A 7,387-nucleotide genomic window follows, 5' to 3' on the forward strand; every position below is an offset into this window, starting at 1 on the left:
TATCTTTCAGTGCGTTACGCCTCTTTAGGTGTGTCTTGATGACAAGTGGGTTTCACTATATTTATCTTTTCAGAGAACCAGGGGGAGCTGAGAAATCCAAATTGACCCCATTCTACAGCTAGCAGCCTGTCACATTTAAAGGCTCAAGCCTTATCCTCACCTTCCACTCCCAGTAGGAAATAATGTTTCTGCCCTTAGTCATTTTACATGAGAAGGGTGTGCTTTCCTTCTCCCCAAACTGAAAGGCTTCTTTGTAGTTCTCCAACTAGTACTGGGAAAAAAGACAATCCGTACGCTTTGAGTGTTTATAACTTTATATCTAGGAACACTGAAAAGCAAAGATTGCTTTATTATTATGTTGTGTTCTTTAGTGTCTTGCCCCAAGGTATACACACTGGTGATCTCCAGCTGGATAAGTAAAACAGTATGTGGTGGGGTTTTGATTTTGTTTTGTTTTGTTTTTAAAGGGAATCCTAGCAAGTTTCATATTTTTTTTCCAAGTGAGCATAGAACTAACTAACTGTAGCAAGTACGGGGATTGTTTTGGATTCCTCTAGTGAAATATTAAAGATGGGGGAGAGTGGACAAGCTAGTGACAGAAGATAATCCTTTGTGTCAGAATAAACTTGCTTTTCAGGTAAAGAGCAGCTTAAACCAGTTGTGCGTCATAGTTGGGGAGGTTTTGTGTAATTTATTCCACATTATTTATTTGGGCTCGCCATGTGTTCTGTGGTTAGGAGGCTGCAAGTCCTTCATCTTCCTGATGCATTTCTGGTCTTAAGTCAACTCTTCTGTCTTTGACCCTCTCCAGCCTCTCTACCCTGAAGCTCTCCCCACAAAAATGCATGATACCATGATCTTGTGTGTGGGATAGGGTATATAGTGTAGCAAAGCAAAGAAACAATATAGTTACCTTGAGTCCTGAGACATTTGTTTAGGGAAAAGAGTGATGAAGAGTAAGGGTAAGGGTGGGGGGAGGGGGAGGGAGAGTTCTAATTGATTTAAAACAAACTTTTTTTGCAGAAATTAAGTGGGATGTTTTTCACTCTAGAATAAAAGAATGTGAATTCTTTCTGCTGCTCTTGTTTAAGCTGAAAGTAGTGTTTACTTGAAAAGGCTCTCTGACCATTTGATTTTATCAGAAAATGTGGGGATGTCAGGAAAGTGGCTTCCTGAATGTTGGGGCAGGGTAATTGTCCTCAAAAGCATGATGACTAATACATGAAAGGAAGACCTTATTGTACAGTTTAAAAGATGGACTTTTAAGGGTTGGGGTTTGTTTTTTTTTTTTTTTTTTGGTTGTTTTGTTTTGCTTTTTTGTTTTTTGTTTTGTTTTGTTTTGTTTTTGCAGGGTGTTTTGCTTTTTAAGCTACAAAATCCTCATTGAGTTTGTTTCGGGATGGAATTGAGGATTTGTATGTGACTGTCAGCTGTTAAGGAAGTCTGTCTACAGCAGTAAATGAAGATGACAATGTATATATGTGATATAATGAAACAGACAATTCTGGTATTCATAACATGAAACAAAGGGGTTTTATCCTTTCTGTGTCTGTGATTTAAAACTCCGTGCCCATGCTCTGACTTTTGTATTTCAACCTGAGTTTAAAAATACAATAAACAAAAATTTTTTTAAAGAAAGCATAATATAGTGTGTCTTGGCAAGGACATGATTTATAAGAAACAATGTGCAAAGTTGTTACTAAGGTCCTTGGTGCTCACTGTAAAATCACAGACAGAGAATGGGGGGGGGGTCGTGAATACACTGGTACCACTTAAAACTCAGTATCAGAAATCAAGTCCTTAAATATTGTATAAGAATTTACTCTTCAGTCAGCTTAGATGAGAGTCTTCTCCCTGCTCCCTCCCGCCCTCCCAAAAGATGAGCATAAATACAATTTGGTTTGATGCCAGGGTAGGTAAAATGATCAGAGAGTAGGACTTTTATCCTTTACAATCCCAGGAATACGATATTTGTGATCTCTATGGTACAGCTAACCTATCTAGATAATGTGAATATGCTAAACTTTCTAATTGCAGAATATTCACTATCAATCCTGAAGTTACCGGTTCATGCAGAATTAAGCTTCAGCTGTTAATTATTTTGAAGCCGCTGTAAATTACTGCTTTTTCCCTTTTTTTCCTCCTCCACCCCTTTTTTTGAATGGGCGGGGGTGCCTGTTAAGATTAAAATTAGATATGTTGGATGATATTCTCAACGTGTTCAGTGTGGAAAACAAAACAAGTACATGCTTTAGAGGCAACAACAATGAAATCCTTTTGAAATGTGTATTAATATCATTTAATAAAATAACTAGTTCTGAAGGTTTGACATTTTTCTTTGAGATTTGGGGCTTTGACCAAGGGCTCCTGACTCTGTGGTGAGCGCATCTAAGAGGGAACTTCTCCAGGAGCTGAAACTGCTGCATTGTGGAGCAGGCCTATGGTTGGAAAATCTAAATTTTCTCCAGCAAAGACCCTTCTATGTGACTGTCCAGGGCTGAAGGTGAAACCAACGACAGGATCAGAAAGGAAGCTTGGATATATCTCTGAAGATCGCATTGTATTGGCTTTTGGTCTAAGTGCAAGGGGGATCGAGGGGACCGTGTGTGCACCTGCACATTTCTGAGCCACACAGACACCACAGACCACCTGTCATGTCCCTTTCTTGTGACCACTTACACTTGCCTCTCTTCCAACCATTCCTTTTTTTTTTTTAATCTTTGTCCCCAATAGTATGTTTTTGTTTTTCCAGTTTAATAAAGTATGGTTTCCTTTGTTGTGTGGTTGACTTTCCCCCTCTCACCCTGATCTTATGCAGGTGTCCCCTTTGACTACAGCATTCAGTGTCCCTGAAAGCAGTATGAGCCTCAGATCTCCATGGCCTTGTGGGTTTTCTGTTTGATCCTTTGTGTAATTCAGTTTTGAAAAGGGTTGATGGGTGGGATGAAGTCAAGATGTTTGAGGAGTGGCTGGTAATGAAGTGGGATATATTGTATGAATAATTATTTGTCTTTGTCTTCAAAATGTGCGATTTTAAGTGAAGAAGCATTTTTAAAGCAAGCATAGAGGGGCACCTGGGTGACAGTCGGTTAAGTGTCCAACTCTTGTTTTTGGCTTAGGTCATGATCTCAGGGTTGTGAGATTGAGCCCCACATTGGGGTCCACACTGGGTGTGGCACCTGCTTAAGATTCTCTGCCCTCTCCCCCCGAAAAGATTTAAAGCAAGCATCCAGTTGGCAGGGGCAATGGTGGCAGGGTTCCTTCTGGTCAATTCTTTGCCCACATCTACCCTTATTGCTGCATGTTGACAATCTATCGTACATAAGCCACACTTAACCCGCCTTTCTTGCCCCATCCCTTTTTCATACCCCAGTGAAGCTTAATAAGTGGAATGTTAGCTTTAAGGGGTAAAGAGAGTCACTGCATCCAGACCCCGCCTGGGTCACTGGCAGGGTAGAAGGCTGTAAATAGCAGCCTTCATTACATGAAGTTACATGCGTGTATCACCAGACACTTCAGAAATAGCAGCCTAGGAACACACCCAGTATGTAGGGTGTACAATTGTGCTGGCTGGTTCTGGAATCTGGCTCACCTTTTTCCTTGTCCCCTCTTGGAACTTTGACTTGCCCAACTGATTCTCCATCTCCAAGGAAGCAACAGCTTTTCGACTTCGACATTGGTGTTTCTGGGCATGTTGAAAATGCAAAGCTTCATCCCCTGGAATTGTTTTTATTTAAGCCAATCTTGTATAAGAGCGATGAGTTACCCCCTCATGTATGTAGACAGTAACACAAACACCATCCAAATGGGTTTTGGGGTATTGGGGCGTTTCTCATACTTGTTTATGAGTAACTGTATAGACAAGTCCGGTCAGCTGCTATTCACAATTGCTGAGTAATAACTCACTGAAGCTGCATAGACAAAGCTACAAGAGATTCACCCGTAAATGAGATAGCAGCTCTTAAGTAAACATCCTGTTCTCCCTTCCCCCTTGAAGTAAGGAGAAGCATACATGCTTTAAAGGAAAGGAGCAAGTGCAATGTAAAACTAAGTAATGAATTGCTTCTGACTAACTCTAGGCAGGGAAAAAAACATTCTATGCTTAGTTATAAGTTGGGGGGCATAGGGTATAAGAAGGCTGATACCAATTTAGGAATTGCTACTGCAGTTACCTTATGGCACTATCATTTTGTTGTTGCTTTCTCTCCCTTTGTTCGCACTGTAGCAAGAGTCAAAAGTTGAAAATGCAGATGTGGGTGGAGGGGTAGTGATCAGTGCCAACAGAGGAAACAGGTACAGGCTGCAGGTTTTTGTTTGATTGGAAAGGGTGCTGGCTAAACCAGTCTGCCCTGGGTCTGTTGGGTTCGTAGCAAGTTAGATGTTCCAGCAACTTTACTTCCTTCCTCATCCCCGTTCTGTCCCCTTCATTTTTGCAAATTACTCAAATTTTTTGCTGCTTAATTTGTGGGGAAGGGGAGCTAAAAGAACTTGAAACTTTGTGTGTCTTCCTTGCCATGTTTCAGTTGGAATGGGTAGAAATAAAGGAGACACGCAGCATCCAATTCCTTGTTTCGTTGTCCCCTAGCTAGGAATCCTTTACACTTAGGTGAAACAGCACTTAAGATCCTGTATCTTCTAGGTAGCCAATCATTGCCAAGGGCAGTAAAGCTTAGTAAAGGATTAATCTGAAATATCTATTATTTGGTAGTGGGCCTTAGTTGTGCACTGCCTTCTAGAGATGTATCTAGGGCTTTATTTCACAGTACTTTGCTCTTGCCTTTGTTTTTTACTTCAACATCAACCTAAGCTGACACATCCTGCACGGGTCCTGTGTTTGGCCTCACCTGACAAATCAGGGTCATTTTAAGGGGGTGGGGGGAGGATGGAGATGGCTGCCTTTGTTTCTCTTCTACAGACTCAAGAGTTGTCTTGGAGAAGGGAAGTCATAGTAGAGATTCTAGGTAAGCTGAAGGCATTGTTTTCAAAACAGTTCAACTCCTACCCATCCCCTGGTAGGAAGTCCCCCCCCCCTTTTTTTAAATCAGCAAATGTGGCTAGACTTAAAGATTTTCTTGGCATCTTAAAGCAAAGTTAAAAGCTTGGCCCCATCCTACATCTTCATCATTAAGGTATTGTGGTGGATTTGGGTTTATTTTTAAATCTAACCTCCCAAACCCACTGCACTTTTAGCCACTTGGCTAGTTCTCTGGGCTTCAAAATCATTTGGTAACCATGACATAAACCTTTCTTTATATATTTTACCCTCTTAAATTTCTTTTTTACCTCTAGCATCTTTTCTACTTCTTGGGTGCCAGGAAATTTTGTGAAGAGCTGAGATAGAATTTGAGGTGTATGTTGATCCTGATGACAAGTGGAAATGTACTTTACCATCAATGGAGAGTATTCTTACATGTAGTTTAGGAATATAAAAATAATACCTGTTCATCCAAAGCTTTAGCTAACTTGTGATGTTTATTCTAAAAGTAGAGTAAAGCTGAGGACTTCCCAAAATGTGACCAACGGTCTAGGCTATGCTTAACTGAGGATTGCCTTTTCTCTGAACTTCTCTGAAATCTGCTGGCATGATTTCCTAAACACTATTTTTCTTTAACTTTGGTTAGAGAAAATCTGGTAATACACTTCTTTCCTTGGCCTTTATTGGACCCCTCTTTTCACTCTATATTAAAGGCCTCTTTGGTCCTACAAGTGATGTACTGGGCAGAGAAAAAGGGAGATTTGCTACCAAACCTGATGCATTAGGACTATTCTGGTTGCTGGAAGGCAGTATGGCATGGTATAACACAGGCTTTGGATTCAGATGGGCTAGGGCTTGACTTCTCTGAGGATTGTTTCCATGTTTTAAAGGGAGCATAAAAATAGCTATTACCTGTCAGGATTGTTCTTGGAATTAAATAGGATAGTGAAGGCGTAGCACTTGGCACATAGTAGGTGTTTGGTGATATTCTGGGTGGAAGGTAAGAGCAGTTTTAGGGATAAATGTTTCCCAGACAAATGGGTTAAAATTCCCTGAGGCTGAGATATGGCAGTCACAAATCAGAAATTGTAAAAGAATCACTGAAAAATGAATTGGCCCTGGCTGGCTTGCTATTCCTTGCTGGCTGCCTGGCTTGTTTCCTACAAGAAGAATGCAGTAACTCCTGACATTCCTTCCTTCCTCCACTGCAACACAAGTTACACAGGTGATGATGTAGTTGTTGATTGATGGGCATCCCATGAGCCCTCAGTTCAGTGCATTGCACACAGTAAATCAGTACATGTTTGAAGGATGAGAGCAGGGAGCTGCCATAACAGTGTAGCCTGTTTATTCTACCATCCCTCTAGTATCCCAAAGGAGGACGAGGTGGAATGATTAAAGAATGTATGTGTCAGTAAATGTATCCTTTGGAGTTTGAAGTCAATACAGTGATTGATACATTCTTAAGCAATGATTATTGAGAACCTATCATTTTGTCACTTGCAATATAATATTCCCATCCTTTTTGGTGCAAAGCCATAGGGAAAGTTCTGCCTGTTGTCCCACTTTCTGAATGTCATTTTTAAATCCTGTCTACTTTTTTCCAACCCTCCAGACCGCCCCTCCCAGACACAAGTGATTTTCCTCTTCCACAGTTTTGTCTATATCTTTTTGTATTTCAGGATGTCAGGAGATGGAACCAAGATGCCAAGTGGTGCCTGTGACTCAAGTCAACTACCGCCTACCCCAGAAAGAACCTCTGACCTCTGGAAGCCTAGATTAAACAGCTTTCTCTGACAGCTCTTTCTCCACAATCCTTGATTCCACTACCATTGGAAACTTGAGAACCATCTCTAACCATCCCCACCCCCAGGTGAGGGGACAAAGGAGAGTTATTGAGAACCTTACAGCTGTCCCCAAGTCCATTTCACCTCATACTTCACTACAAATGTGACCATGTTTCAATTTTTACTGTGCAAAATAAATCAGGTATACCTGGTCCTCTGTCCTAGATAATGCAGGGAGTGGGAAGAGAAGAGATAAAGGAATTGGAGAGCTAGGATGGGAATGGGAGGCAAGGTCTTGTGTAGGAAGCAGCTAAGATTCTAGAGTCAGGCACCTCTTTCTGAAGTGATGCGGAAGTATATTTGAAATAAACTCTATTGAAAGCATGATGTGATAGGAGAGTGTAAGACATGGATTCAAAATCTAGCATCAGCACTTACTGTTTGACCTTATATCACTTAACTTCTCTGACCTTAAATTCTTCCACGTGTAAGATTAAGAGATCTCTAAGGTCCCTCATACGCACTATGACTATGAGGAGATTCAGTGAAGTGCCCTCTGCAGATTCGTTGCTCCAGTCCCAACGCTGTTAAATTGATTTATTCTAACAGCTTGTCGCTATTGTAG

This window comes from Lontra canadensis, unplaced genomic scaffold, assembly GCF_010015895.1.
Source record: "Lontra canadensis isolate GAN:19392208 unplaced genomic scaffold, GSC_riverotter_1.0 scaffold142, whole genome shotgun sequence".
In the NCBI taxonomy this organism is placed as follows: Eukaryota; Metazoa; Chordata; class Mammalia; order Carnivora; family Mustelidae; genus Lontra; species Lontra canadensis.